Source organism: Cucurbita pepo, chromosome 16, assembly GCF_057944985.1.
Source record: "Cucurbita pepo subsp. pepo isolate OVF chromosome 16, ASM5794498v1, whole genome shotgun sequence".
Classification (NCBI taxonomy): Eukaryota; Viridiplantae; Streptophyta; class Magnoliopsida; order Cucurbitales; family Cucurbitaceae; genus Cucurbita; species Cucurbita pepo.
This window is the reverse complement of record NC_141813.1, coordinates 2591576-2606649: the sequence shown is the minus strand read 5'-3', so window position 1 is coordinate 2606649 and position 15074 is coordinate 2591576. Positions and strand designations below refer to the sequence as shown.

At 38.9% G+C, this 15074-nt stretch overlaps 7 non-coding genes across 7 annotated transcripts; all 7 read left to right on the top strand.

Annotated features, from left to right (window-relative positions):
- Window positions 1-5561: 5561 nt before the first annotated feature.
- On the top strand, window positions 5562-5632 carry TRNAG-GCC (transfer RNA glycine (anticodon GCC)). The gene has a single exon. It is a non-coding gene; the product is annotated as a tRNA-Gly (tRNA).
- Window positions 5633-6387: 755 nt separating this feature from the next.
- On the top strand, window positions 6388-6458 carry TRNAG-GCC (transfer RNA glycine (anticodon GCC)). The gene has a single exon. It is a non-coding gene; the product is annotated as a tRNA-Gly (tRNA).
- Window positions 6459-7530: 1072 nt separating this feature from the next.
- Window positions 7531-7601, top strand: TRNAG-GCC (transfer RNA glycine (anticodon GCC)). Its single transcript has one exon. It is a non-coding gene; the product is annotated as a tRNA-Gly (tRNA).
- Window positions 7602-8307: 706 nt separating this feature from the next.
- TRNAG-GCC (transfer RNA glycine (anticodon GCC)) lies at window positions 8308-8378 on the top strand. Its single transcript has one exon. It is a non-coding gene; the product is annotated as a tRNA-Gly (tRNA).
- Window positions 8379-9108: 730 nt separating this feature from the next.
- Window positions 9109-9179, top strand: TRNAG-GCC (transfer RNA glycine (anticodon GCC)). The gene has a single exon. It is a non-coding gene; the product is annotated as a tRNA-Gly (tRNA).
- Window positions 9180-12875: 3696 nt separating this feature from the next.
- On the top strand, window positions 12876-12946 carry TRNAG-GCC (transfer RNA glycine (anticodon GCC)). Its single transcript has one exon. It is a non-coding gene; the product is annotated as a tRNA-Gly (tRNA).
- A 609-nt stretch (window positions 12947-13555) lies between these two features.
- On the top strand, window positions 13556-13626 carry TRNAG-GCC (transfer RNA glycine (anticodon GCC)). The gene has a single exon. It is a non-coding gene; the product is annotated as a tRNA-Gly (tRNA).
- Window positions 13627-15074: the final 1448 nt, after the last annotated feature.

Below are 15074 nucleotides of genomic sequence, written 5' to 3'. Positions count from 1 at the left end.
ACCCGAGTTCGATTCTCGACTGGTGGACCGCGAAGATTAGCTATGATGATATTAGTGCGTGCATAATTTGAAAACTAGGGTTTGCCACAACACGTGTAGCACTATCAAGATTTTCTGTTTTCATTTTTTTAAATCGAGAGGTGAACGAAAAGTTAAGGGCTTCGGAAGAACTGCATGACCAAAATACGAGTAAGTTACGGATATGACTAAATTTAGAAGCACCAGTGGTCTAGTGGTAGAATAGTACCCTGCCACGGTACCGACCCGAGTTCGATTCTCGGTCGGTGCATACCAAAGATTAGCTATGATGATATTACTGCGCATAATTTGAAAACTTGGGTTTGCAACAATATCAGTTAAATTTAAACATGACACGTGTAGAACTATCGAGATTTTCTGTTTTCATTTTTTTAAATCGAGAGGTGAACGAAAAGTTAAGGGCTTCGGAAGAACTGCATGACCAAAATACGAGTAAGTTACGGATAGGACTAAATTTAGAAGCACCAGTGGTCTAGTGGTAGAATAGTACCCTGCCACGGTACAGACCCGAGTTCGATTCTCGACTGGTGCATCCCGAAGATTAGCTCTGATGATATAAGTGCGCATAATTTGAAAACTAGGGTTTGCCACAATAGATTTTCTGTTTTCAATTTTTTAAATCGAGAGGTGAACAAAAAGTTAAGGGCTTCGGAAGAACTGCATGACCAAAATACGAGTAAGTTATGGATATGACTAAATTTAGAAGCACAAGTGGTCTAGTGGTAGAATAGTACCCTGCCACTATACAGACCCGAGTTCGATTCTCGACTAGTGGATCCCGATGATTAGCTATGATGATATTAGTGCGTGCATTATTTGAAAACTAGGGTTTGCCACAATATCAGTTAAATTTAAACATGACACGTGTAGCACTATCGAGATTTTCTGTTTTCATTTTTTTAAATCGAGAGGTGAACGAAAAGTTTAGGGCTTCGGAAAAACTGAATGACCGAAATACGAGTACGTTATGGATATGCCTAAAGTTAGAAGCACTAGTGGTCTAGTGGTAGAATAGTACCCTGCCACGGTACAGACCCGAGTTCGATTCTCGACTGGTGCATCCCGAAGATTAGCTATGATGATATTAGTGCGCATAATTTGAAACTTAGGGTTTGCCACAATATCAGTTAAATTTATACGAGTACGTTATGGATATGCGTAAAGCTAGAAGCACTAGTGGTCTAGTGGTAGAATAGTACCCTGCCACGGTACAGACCCGAGTTAGAAGCACTAGTGGTCTAGTGGTAGAATAGTACCCTGCCACGGTACAGACCCGAGTTCGATTCTCGGCTGGTGCATCCCGAAGATGAGCTATGATGATATTAGTGCACATAATTTGAAACTTATGGTTTGCCACAATATCAGTTAAATTTATAGATGACACGTGTAGCACTATCGAGATTTTCTGTTTTCATTTTTTTAAATCGAGAGGTGAACAAAAAGTTAAGGGCTTCGGAAGAACTGCATGACCAAAATATGAGTAAGTTATGGATATGACTAAATTTAGAAGCACAAGTGGTGTAGTGGTAGAATAGTACCCTGCCACTATACAGACCCGAGTTCGATTCTCGACTAGTGGATCCCGATGATTAGCTATGATGATATTAGTGCGCATAATTTGAAAACTAGGGTTTGCCACAATATCAGTTAAATTTAAACATGACACGTGTAGCACTATCGAGATTTTCTGTTTTCATTTTTTTAAATCGAGAGGTGAACGAAAAGTTAAGGGATTCGGAAGAACTGCATGACCAAAATACGAGTAAGTTATGGATATGACTAAATTTAGAAGCACCAGTGGTCTAGTGGTAGAATAGTACCCTGCCACGGTAATGACCCGAGTTCGATTCTCGACTTGTGGATCCCGAAGATTAGCTATGATGATATTAGTCCGTTAATTTGAAACTTAGGGTTTGCTACAATATCAGTTAAATTTATAGATGACACGTGTAGCACTATCGAGATTTTCTGTTTTTATTTTTTTAAATCGAGAGGTGAACGAAAAGCTATGGGATTCGGAAGAACTGCATGACCGAAATACGAGTATGTTATGGATATGCCTAAAGTTAGAAGCACTAGTGGTCTAGTGGTAGAATAGTACCCTGCCACGGTACAGACTCGAGTTCGATTCTCGACTGGTCGATCCCGAAGATTAGCTATGATGATATTAGTGCACTATCGAGATTTTCTGTTTTCATTTTTTTAAATCGAGAGGTGAACAAAAAGTTAACTGCTTCGGAAGAACTGCATGACCAAAATACGGGTAAGTTATGGATATGACTAAATTTAGAAGCACCAGTGGTCTAGTGGTAGAATAGTACCCTGCCACTATACAGACCCGAGTTCGATTCTCGACTAGTGGATCCCGATGATAAGCTATGATGATATTATTGCGCATAATTTGAAACTTAGGGTTTGCCACAATATCAGTTAAATTTATAGATGACACGTGTAGCACTATCGAGATTTTCTGTTTTCATTTTTTTAAATCAAGATGTGAACGAAAAGTTAAGGGCTTCGGAAAAACTGCATGACCGAAATACGAGTACGTTATGGATATGCCTAAAGTTAGAAGCACTAGTGGTCTAGTGGTAGAATAGTACCCTGCCACTATACAGACCCGAGTTCGATTCTCGACTAGTGGATCCCGATGATTAGCTATGATGATATTAGTGCGCATAATTTGAAAACTAGGGTTTGCCACAATATCAGTTAAATTTAAACATGACACGTGTAGCACTATCAAGATTTTCTGTTTTCATTTTTTTAAATCGAGAGGTGAACGAAAAGTTAAGGGCTTCGGAAGAACTGCATGACACAAATACGAGTAAGTTATGGATATGACTAAATTTAGAAGCACAAGTGGTCTAGTGGTAGAATAGTACCCTGCCACGGTACAGACTGGAGGTCGATTCTCAACTGGTGGATCCCGACGATTAGCTATGATGATATTAGTGCGCATAATTTTAAAACTAGGGTTTGCCACAATATCAGTTAAATTTAAACATGACACGTGTAGCACTATCGAGATTTTCTGTTTTCATTTTTTTAAATCGAGAGGTGAACGAAAAGTTAAGGGCTTCGGAAGAACTGCATGACAAAAATACGAGTAAGTTATGGATATGACTAAATTTAGAAGCACCAGTGGTCTAGTGGTAGAATAGTACCCTGCCACGGTACAGACCTGAGTTCGATTCTCGGCTGGTGGATCCCGATTATTAGCAATGATGATATTAGTGAGCATAATTTGAAAGCTAGGGTTTGCCACAATATCAGTTAAATTTAAACATGACACGTGTAGCACTATCGAGATTTTCTGTTTTCATTTTTTTTAATTCGAGAGGTGAACGAAAAGTTAAGGGCTTCGGAAGAACTGCATGACCAAAATACGAGTAAGTTATGGATATGACTAAATTTAGAAGCACTAGTGGTCTATTGGTAGAATAGTACCATGCCACTATACAGACCCGAGTTCGATTCTCGACTAGTGGATCCCGATGATTAGCTATGATGATATTATTGCGCATAATTTGAAAGCTAGGGTTTGCCACAATATCAGTTAAATTTATAGATGACACGTGTAGCACTATCGAGATTTTCTGTTTTCATTTTTTTAAATCGAGAGGTGAACGAAAAGTTAAGGGCTTCGGAAGAACTGCATAACCAAAATACGAGTAAGTTATGGATATGACTAAATTTAGAAGCACTAGTGGTCTATTGGTAGAATAGTACCCTGCCACTATACACACCCGAGTTCGATTCTCGACTAGTGGATCCCGATGATTAGCTATGATGATATTATTGCGCATAATTTGAAACTTAGGGTTTGCCACAATATCAGTTAAATTTATAGATGACACGTGTAGCACTATCGAGATTTTCTATTTTCATTTTTTTAAATCGAGAGGTGAACGAAAAGTTAAGGGCTTCGGAAGAACTGCATGACCGAAATACTAGTACGTTATGGATATGCCTAAAGTTAGAAGCACTAGTGGTCTAGTGGTAGAATAGTACCCTGCCACGGTACAGACCCGAGTTCGATTCTCGGCTGGTGCATCCTGAAGATTAGCTATGATGATATTAGTGTGCATAATTTGAAACTTAGGGTTTGCCACAATATCAGTGAAATTTAAACATGACACGTGTAGCACTATCGAGATTTTCTGTTTTCATTTTTTTAAATCGAGAGGTGAACAAAAAGTTAAGGTTTTCGGAAGAACTGCATGACCAAAATACGAGTAAGTTATGGATATGACTAAATTTAGAAGCACAAGTGGTCTAGTGGTAGAATAGTACCCTGCCACTATACAGACCCGAGTTCGATTCTCGACTAGTGGATCCCGATGATTAGCTATGATGATATTAGTGCGCATAATTTGAAAACTAGGGTTTGCCACAATATCAGTTAAATTTAAACATGACACGTGTAGCACTATCGAGATTTTCTGTTTTCATTTTTTTAAATCGAGAGGTGAACGAAAAGTTAAGGTCTTCGGAAGAACTACATGACCAAAATACGAGTAAGTTATGGATATGACTTAATTTAAAAGCACTAGTGGTCTAGTGGTAGAATAGTACCCTGCCACGGTACAGACCTGAGTTCGATTCTCGGCATGTGGATCCCGATGATTAGCTATGATGATATTAGTGCGCATAATTTGAAAGCTAGGGTTTGCCACAATATCAGTTAAATTTAAACATGACACGTGTAGCACTATCGAGATTTTCTTTTTTCATTTTTTTAAATCGAGAGGTGAACGAAAAGTTAAGGGCTTCGGAAGAACTGCATGACCAAAATACGAGTAAGTTATGGATATGACTAAATTTAGAAGCACTAGTGGTCTATTGGTAGAATAGTACCCTGCCACGGTACAGACCCGAGTTCGATTCTCGGCTGGTGCATCTTGAAGATTAGCTATGATGATATTAGTGCGCTTAATTTGAAACTTAGGGTTTGCCACAATATCAGTTAAATTTATAGATGACACGTGTAGCACTATCGAGATTTTCTGTTTTCATTTTTTTAAATCGAGAGGTGAACGAAAAGTTAAGGGCTTCGGAAGAACTGCATGACCAAAATACGAGTAAGTTATGGATATGACTGAATTTAGAAGCACCAGTGGTCTAGTGGTAGAATAGTACCCTGTCACGGTATAGACCCGAGTTCGATTCTCGACTGGTGGATCCCGAAGATTAGGGATGATGATATTAGTGCGCATAATTTATAAACTAGGTTTTGCCACAATATCAGTTAAATTTAAACATGACATGTGTAGCACTATCGAGATTTTCTGTTTTCATTTTTTTAAATCGAGAGGTGAACGAAAAGTTAAGGGCTTCGGAAGAATTGCATGACCAAAATACGAGTAAGTTACGGATAAAATTTAAACATGACATGTGTAGCACTATCGAGATTTTCTGTTTTCATTTTTTTAAATCGAGAGGTGAACGAAAAGTTAAGGGCTTCGGAAGAATTGCATGACCAAAATACGAGTAAGTTACGGATATGACTAAATTTAGAAGCACCAGTGGTCTAGTGGTAGAATAGTACCCTGCCACGGTACAGACCCGAGTTCGATTCTCGGCTGGTGCATCCCAAAGATTAGCTATGATGATATTAGTGCGCATAATTTGAAACTTAGGGTTTGCCACAATATCAGTTAAATTTATAGATGACACGTGTAGCACTATCGAGATTTTCTGTTTTCATTTTTTTAAATCGAGAGGTGAACGAAAAGTTAAGGGCTTCGGAAGAACTGCATGACCAAAATACGAGTAAGTTATTGATATGAGTAAATTTAGAAGCACCAGTGGTCTAGTGGTAGAATAGTACCCTGCCACGGTACAGACCCGAGTTCGATTCTCGACTGGTGGACCGCGAAGATTAGCTATGATGATATTAGTGCGTGCATAATTTGAAAACTAGGGTTTGCCACAACACGTGTAGCACTATCAAGATTTTCTGTTTTCATTTTTTTAAATCGAGAGGTGAACGAAAAGTTAAGGGCTTCGGAAGAACTGCATGACCAAAATACGAGTAAGTTACGGATATGACTAAATTTAGAAGCACCAGTGGTCTAGTGGTAGAATAGTACCCTGCCACGGTACCGACCCGAGTTCGATTCTCGGTTGGTGCATACCAAAGATTAGCTATGATGATATTACTGCGCATTATTTGAAAACTTGGGTTTGCAACAATATCAGTTAAATTTAAACATGACACGTGTAGAACTATCGAGATTTTCTGTTTTCATTTTTTTAAATCGAGAGGTGAACGAAAAGTTAAGGGCTTCGGAAGAACTGCATGACCAAAATACGAGTAAGTTACGGATAGGACTAAATTTAGAAGCACCAGTGGTCTAGTGGTAGAATAGTACCCTGCCACGGTACAGACCCGAGTTCGATTCTCGGCTGGTGCATCTCGAAGATTAGCTATGATGATATTATTGCGCATAATTTGAAACTTAGGGTTTGCCACAATATCAGTTAAATTTAAACATGACACGTGTAGCACTATCGAGATTTTCTATTTTCATTTTTTTAAATCGAGAGGTGAACATGACACGTGTAGCACTATCGAGATTTTCTATTTTCATTTTTTTAAATCGAGAGGTGAACGAAAAGTTAAGGGCTTCGGAAGAACTACATGACCAAAATACGAGTAAGTTATGGATATGACTAAATTTAGAAGCACCAGTGGTCTAGTGGTAGAATAGTACCCTGCCACGGCCGAGTTTGATTCTCGGCTGGTGCATCCCGAAGATTAGCTATGATGATATTAGTGCGCATAATTTTAAAACTAGGGTTGCACTATCGAGATTTTCTGTTTTTATTTTTTTAAATCGAGAGGTGAACGAAAAGTTAAGGGCTTCGGAAGAACTGCATGACCAAAATACGAGTAAGTTATGGATATGACTAAATTTAGAAGCACCAGTGGTCTAGTGGTAGAATAGTACCCTGCCACGGTACAGACCCGAGTTCGATTCTCGGATGGTGCATCCCAAAGATTAACTATGATTATATTAGTGCGCATAATTTTAAAACTAGGGTTTGCCAAAATATTAGTTAAATTTAAACTTGGCACATGTATTACTATCGAGATTTTCTGTTTTCATTTTTTTAAATCGAGAGGTGAACGAAAAGTTAAGGGCTTCGGAAGAACTACATGACCAAAATACGAGTAAGTTATGGATATGACTGAATTTAGAAGCACCAGTGGTCTAGTGGTAGAATAGTACCCTGCCACGGTATAGACCCGAGTTCGATTCTCGACTGGTGGATCCCGAAGATTAGGGATGATGATATTAGTGCGCATAATTTATAAACTAGGTTTTGCCACAATATCAGTAAAATTTAAACATGACATGTGTAGCACTATCGAGATTTTCTGTTTTCATTTTTTTAAATCGAGAGGTGAACGAAAAGTTAAGGGCTTCGGAAGAATTGCATGACCAAAATACGAGTAAGTTACGGATATGACTAAATTTAGAAGCACCAGTGGTCTAGTGGTAGAATAGTACCCTGCCACGGTACAGACCCGAGTTCGATTCTCGGCTGGTGCATCCCAAAGATTAGCTATGATGATATTAGTGCGCATAATTTGAAACTTAGGGTTTGCCACAATATCAGTTAAATTTATAGATGACACGTGTAGCACTATCGAGATTTTCTGTTTCATTTTTTTAAATCGAGAGGTGAACGAAAAGTTAAGGGCTTCGGAAGAACTACATGACCAAAATACGAGTAAGTTATTGATATGAGTAAATTTAGAAGCACCAGTGGTCTAGTGGTAGAATAGAACCCTGCCACGGTACAGACCCGAGTTCGATTCTCGACTGGTGGACCGCGAAGATTAGCTATGATGATATTAGTGCGTGCATAATTTGAAAACTAGGGTTTGCCACAACACGTGTAGCACTATCAAGATTTTCTGTTTTCATTTTTTTAAATCGAGAGGTGAACGAAAAGTTAAGGGCTTCGGAAGAACTGCATGACCAAAATACGAGTAAGTTACGGATATGACTAAATTTAGAAGCACCAGTGGTCTAGTGGTAGAATAGTACCCTGCCACGGTACCGACCCGAGTTCGATTCTCGGTTGGTGCATACCAAAGATTAGCTATGATGATATTACTGCGCATTATTTGAAAACTTGGGTTTGCAACAATATCAGTTAAATTTAAACATGACACGTGTAGAAAAGTTAAGGGCTTCGGAAGAACTGCATGACCAAAATACGAGTAAGTTACGGATAGGACTAAATTTAGAAGCACCAGTGGTCTAGTGGTAGAATAGTACCCTGCCACGGTACAGACCCGAGTTCGATTCTCGGCTGGTGCATCTCGAAGATTAGCTATGATGATATTATTGCGCATAATTTGAAACTTAGGGTTTGCCACAATATCAGTTAAATTTAAACATGACACGTGTAGCACTATCGAGATTTTCTATTTTCATTTTTTTAAATCGAGAGGTGAACGAAAAGTTAAGGGCTTCGGAAGAACTACATGACCAAAATACGAGTAAGTTATGGATATGACTAAATTTAGAAGCACCAGTGGTCTAGTGGTAGAATAGTACCCTGCCACGGCCGAGTTTGATTCTCGGCTGGTGCATCCCGAAGATTAGCTATGATGATATTAGTGCGCATAATTTTAAAACTAGGGTTGCACTATCGAGATTTTCTGTTTTTATTTTTTTAAATCGAGAGGTGAACGAAAAGTTAAGGGCTTCGGAAGAACTGCATGACCAAAATACGAGTAAGTTATGGATATGACTAAATTTAGAAGCACCAGTGGTCTAGTGGTAGAATAGTACCCTGCCACGGTACAGACCCGAGTTCGATTCTCGGATGGTGCATCCCAAAGATTAACTATGATTATATTAGTGCGCATAATTTTAAAACTAGGGTTTGCCACAATATTAGTTAAATTTAAACATGACACGTGTAGCACTATCGAGATTTTCTGTTTTCATTTTTTTAAATCGAGAGGTGAACGAAAAGTTAAGGGCTTCGGAAGAACTGCATGACCAAAATACGAGTAAGTTACGGATAGGACTAAATTTAGAAGCACCAGTGGTCTAGTGGTAGAATAGTACCCTGCCACGGTACAGACCCGAGTTCGATTCTCGGCTGGTGCATCTCGAAGATTAGCTATGATGATATTATTGCGCATAATTTGAAACTTAGGGTTTGCCACAATATCAGTTAAATTTAAACATGACACGTGTAGCACTATCGAGATTTTCTATTTTCATTTTTTTAAATCGAGAGGTGAACATGACACGTGTAGCACTATCGAGATTTTCTATTTTCATTTTTTTAAATCGAGAGGTGAACGAAAAGTTAAGGGCTTCGGAAGAACTACATGACCAAAATACGAGTAAGTTATGGATATGACTAAATTTAGAAGCACCAGTGGTCTAGTGGTAGAATAGTACCCTGCCACGGCCGAGTTTGATTCTCGGCTGGTGCATCCCGAAGATTAGCTATGATGATATTAGTGCGCATAATTTTAAAACTAGGGTTGCACTATCGAGATTTTCTGTTTTTATTTTTTTAAATCGAGAGGTGAACGAAAAGTTAAGGGCTTCGGAAGAACTGCATGACCAAAATACGAGTAAGTTATGGATATGACTAAATTTAGAAGCACCAGTGGTCTAGTGGTAGAATAGTACCCTGCCACGGTACAGACCCGAGTTCGATTCTCGGTTGGTGCATCCCAAAGATTAACTATGATTATATTAGTGCGCATAATTTTAAAACTAGGGTTTGCCACAATATTAGTTAAATTTAAACTTGACACGTGTAGCACTATCGAGATTTTCTGTTTTCATTTTTTTAAATCGAGAGGTGAACGAAAAGTTAAGGGCTTCGGAAGAACTGCATGACCAAAATACGAGTAAGTTATGGATATGACTGAATTTAGAAGCACCAGTGGTCTAGTGGTAGAATAGTACCCTGCCACGGTACAGACCCGAGTTCGATTCTCGACTGGTGGATCCCGAAGATTAGGGATGATGATATTAGTGCGCATAATTTAAAAACTAGGGTTTGCCACAATATCAGTTAAATTTAAACATGACATGTGTAGCACTATCGAGATTTTCTGTTTTCATTTTTTTAAATCGAGAGGTGAACGAAAAGTTAAGGGCTTCGGAAGAACTGCATGACCAAAATACGAGTAAGTTACGGACATGACTAAATTTAGAAGCACCAGTGGTCTAGTGGTAGAATAGTACCCTGCCACGGTACAGACCCGAGTGCGATTCTCGGCTGGTGCATCCCAAAGATTAGCTATGATTATATTAGTGCGCATAATTTGAAAACTAGGGTTTGGCACAATATTAGTTAAATTTAAACATGACACGTGTAGCACTATCGAGATTTTCTGTTTTCATTTTTTTAAATCGAGAGGTGAACGAAAAGTTAAGGGCTTCGGAAGAACTACATGACCAAAATACGAGTAAGTTATGGATATGACTGAATTTAGAAGCACCAGTGGTCTAGTGGTAGAATAGTAACCTGCCACGGTACAGACCTGAGTTCGATTCTCGGCTGGTGGATCCCGATGATTAGCTATGATGATATTAGTGCGCATAATTTGAAAGCTAGGGTTTGCCACAATATCAGTTAAATTTAAACATGACATGTGTAGCACTATCGAGATTTTCTGTTTTCATTTTTTTAAATCGAGAGGTGAACGAAAAGTTAAGGGCTTCGGAAGAACTGCATGACCAAAATACGAGTAAGTTACGGATATGACTAAATTTAGAAGCACCAGTGGTCTAGTGGTAGAATAGTACCCTGCCACGGTACAGACCCGAGTGCGATTCTCGGCTGGTGCATCCCAAAGATTAGCTTTGATTATATTAGTGCGCATAATTTGAAAACTAGGGTTTGCCACAATATCAGTTAAATTTATAGATGACACGTGTAGCACTATCGAGATTTTTTGTTTTCATTTTTTTAAATCGAGAGGTGAACGAAAAGTTAAGGGCTTCGGAAGAACTGCATGACCAAAATACGAGTAAGTTATTGATATGACTAAATTTAGAAGCACCAGTGGTCTAGTGGTAGAATAGTACCCTGCCACGGTACAGACCCGAGTTCGATTCTCGACTGGTGGATCCCGAAGATTAGGGATGATGATATTAGTGCGCATAATTTGAAAACTAGGGTTTGCCACAATATCAGTTAAATTTAAACATGACATGTGTAGCACTATCGAGATTTTCTGTTTTCATTTTTTTAAATCGAGAGGTGAACGAAAAGTTAAGGGCTTCGGAAGAACTGCATGACCAAAATACGAGTAAGTTACGGATATGACTAAATTTAGAAGCACCAGTGGTCTAGTGGTAGAATAGTACCCTGCCACGGTACAGACCCGAGTTCAATTCTCGGCTGGTGCATCCCAAAGATTAGCTATGATTATATTAGTGCGCGCATAATTTGAAAAAAGGGTTCGCCACAATATTAGTTAAATTTAAACATGACACGTGTAGCACTATCGAGATTTTCTGTTTTCATTTTTTTAAATCGAGAGGTGAACGAAAAGTTAAGGGCTTCGGAAGAACTACATGACCAAAATACGAGTAAGTTATGGATATGACTGAATTTAGAAGCACCAGTGGTCTAGTGGTAGAATAGTACCTTGCCACGGTACAGACCCGAGTTCGATTCTCGGCTGGTGCATCCCGAAGATTAGGGATGATTATATTAGTGCGCATAATTAGTTAAATTTAAACATGACACGTGTAGCACTATCGAGATTTTCTGTTTTCATTTTTTTAAATCGAGAGGTAAACGAAAAGTTAAGGGCTTCGGAAGAACTGCATGACCAAAATACGAGTAAGTTATGGATATGACTAAATTTAGAAGCACCAGTGGTCTAGTGGTAGAATAGTACCCTGCCACGGTACAGACCCGAGTTAAGGGCTTCGGAAGAACTGCATGACCAAAATACGAGTAAGTTATGGATATGACTAAATTTAGAAGCACCAGTGGTCTAGTGGTAGAATAGTACCCTGCCACGGTTTAGACCCGAGTTCGATTCTGTGGATCCCGAAGATTAGGGATGATGATATTAGTGCGCATAATTTATAAACTAGGTTTTGCCACAATATCAGTTAAATTTAAACATGACATGTGTAGCACTATCGAGATTTTCTGTTTTCATTTTTTTAAATCGAGAGGTGAACGAAAAGTTAAGGGCTTCGGAAGAATTGCATGACCAAAATACGAGTAAGTTACGGATATGACTAAATTTAGAAGCACCAGTGGTCTAGTGGTAGAATAGTACCATGCCACGGTACAGACCCGAGTTCGATTCTCGGCTGGTGCATCCCAAAGATTAGCTATGATTATATTAGTGCGCATAATTTGAAAACTAGGGTTTGCCACAATATTAGTTAAATTTAAACATGACACGTGTAGCACTATCGAGATTTTCTGTTTTCATTTTTTTAAATCGAGAGGTGAACGAAAAGTTAAGGGCTTCGGAAGAACTACATGACCAAAATACGAGTAAGTTATGGATATGACTGAATTTAGAAGCACCAGTGGTCTAGTTGTAGAATAGTACCCTGCCACGGTACAGACCCGAGTTCGATTCTCGACTGGTGGATCCCGAAGATTAGGGATGATGATATTAGTGCGCATAATTTGAAAACTAGGGTTTGCCACAATATCAGTTAAATTTAAACATGACATGTGTAGCACTATCGAGATTTTCTGTTTTCATTTTTTTAAATCGAGAGGTGAACGAAAAGTTAAGGGCTTCGGAAGAACTGCATGACCAAAATACGAGTAAGTTACGGATATGACTAAATTTAGAAGCACCAGTGGTCTAGTGGTAGAATAGTACCCTGCCACGGTACAGACCCGAGTTCGATTCTCGGCTGGTGCATCCCAAAGATTAGCTATGATTATATTAGTGCGCATAATTTGAAAAAAGGGTTTGCCACAATATTAGTTAAATTTAAACATGACACGTGTAGCACTATCGAGATTTTCTGTTTTCATTTTTTTAAATCGAGAGGTGAACGAAAAGTTAAGGGCTTCGGAAGAACTACATGACCAAAATACGAGTAAGTTATGGATATGACTAAATTTAGAAGCACAAGTGGTCTAGTGGTAGAATAGTACCCTGCCACGGTACAGACCCGAGTTAAGGGCTTCGGAAGAACTGCATGACCAAAATACGAGTAAGTTATGGATATGACTAAATTTAGAAGCACCAGTGGTCTAGTGGTAGAATAGTACCCTGCCACGGTATAGACCCGAGTTCGATTCTCGACTGGTGGATCCCGAAGATTAGGGATGATGATATTAGTGCGCATAATTTATAAACTAGGGTTTGCCACAATATCAGTTAAATTTAAACATGACATGTGTAGCACTATCGAGATTTTCTGTTTTCATTTTTTTAAATCGAGAGGTGAACGAAAAGTTAAGGGCTTCGGAAGAATTGCATGACCAAAATACGAGTAAGTTACGGATATGACTAAATTTAGAAGCACCAGTGGTCTAGTGGTAGAATAGTACCCTGCCACGGTACAGACCCGAGTTCGATTCTCGGCTGGTGCATCCCAAAGATTAGCTATGATTATATTAGTGCGCATAATTTGAAAACTAGGGTTTGCCACAATATTAGTCAAATTTAAACATGACACGTGTAGCACTATCGAGATTTTCTGTTTTCATTTTTTTAAATCGAGAGGTGAACGAAAAGTTAAGGGCTTCGGAAGAACTACATGACCAAAATACGAGTAAGTTATGGATATGACTGAATTTAGAAGCACCAGTGGTCTAGTGGTAGAATAGTACCCTGCCACGGTACAGACCTGAGTTCGATTCTCGGCTGGTGGATCCCGATGATTAGCTATGATGATATTAGTGCGCATAATTTGAAAGCTAGGGTTTGCCACAATATCAGTTAAATTTGAACATGACACGTGTAGCACTATCGAGATTTTCTTTTTTCATTTTTTTAAATCGAACTATCGAGATTTTCTTTTTTCATTTTTTTAAATCGAGAGGTGAACGAAAAGTTAAGGGCTTCGGAAGAACTGCATGACCAAAATACGAGTAAGTTATGGATATGACTAAATTTAGAAGCACTAGTGGTCTATTGGTAGAATAGTACCCTGCCACGGTACAGACCCGAGTTCGATTCTCGGCTGGTGCATCTCCGAAGATTAGCTATGATGATATTAGTGCGCATAATTTGAAACTTAGGGTTTGCCACAATATCAGTTAAATTTATAGATGACACGTGTAGCACTATCGAGATTTTCTGTTTTCATTTTTTTAAATCGAGAGGTGAACCAAAAGTTAAGGTCTTCGGAAGAACTGCATGACCAAAATACGAGTAAGTTACGGATATGACTAAATTTAGAAGCACCAGTGGTCTAGTGGTAGAATAGTACCCTGCCACGGTACAGACCCGAGTTCGATTCTCGACTGGTGGACCGCGAAGATTAGCTATGATGATATTAGTGCGTGCATAATTTGAAAACTAGGGTTTGCCACAACACGTGTAGCACTATCAAGATTTTCTGTTTTCATTTTTTTAAATCGAGAGGTGAACGAAAAGTTAACGGCTTCGGAAGAACTGCATGACCAAAATACGAGTAAGTTACGGATATGACTAAATTTAGAAGCACCAGTGGTCTAGTGGTAGAATAGTACCCTGCCACGGTACCGACCCGAGTTCGATTCTCGGCTGGTGCATACCAAAGATTAGCTATGATGATATTACTGCGCATAATTTGAAAACTTGGGTTTGCCACAATATTAGTTAAATTTAAACATGACACGTGTAGAACTATCGAGATTTTCTGTTTTCATTTTTTTAAATCGAGAGGTGAACGAAAAGTTAAGGGCTTCGGAAGAACTGCATGACCAAAATACGAGTAAGTTACGGATAGGACTAATTTTAGAAGCACCAGTGGTCTAGTGGTAGAATAGTACCCTGCCACGGTACAGACCCGAGTTCGATTCTCTGCTGGTGCATCCCGAAGATTAGCTATGAT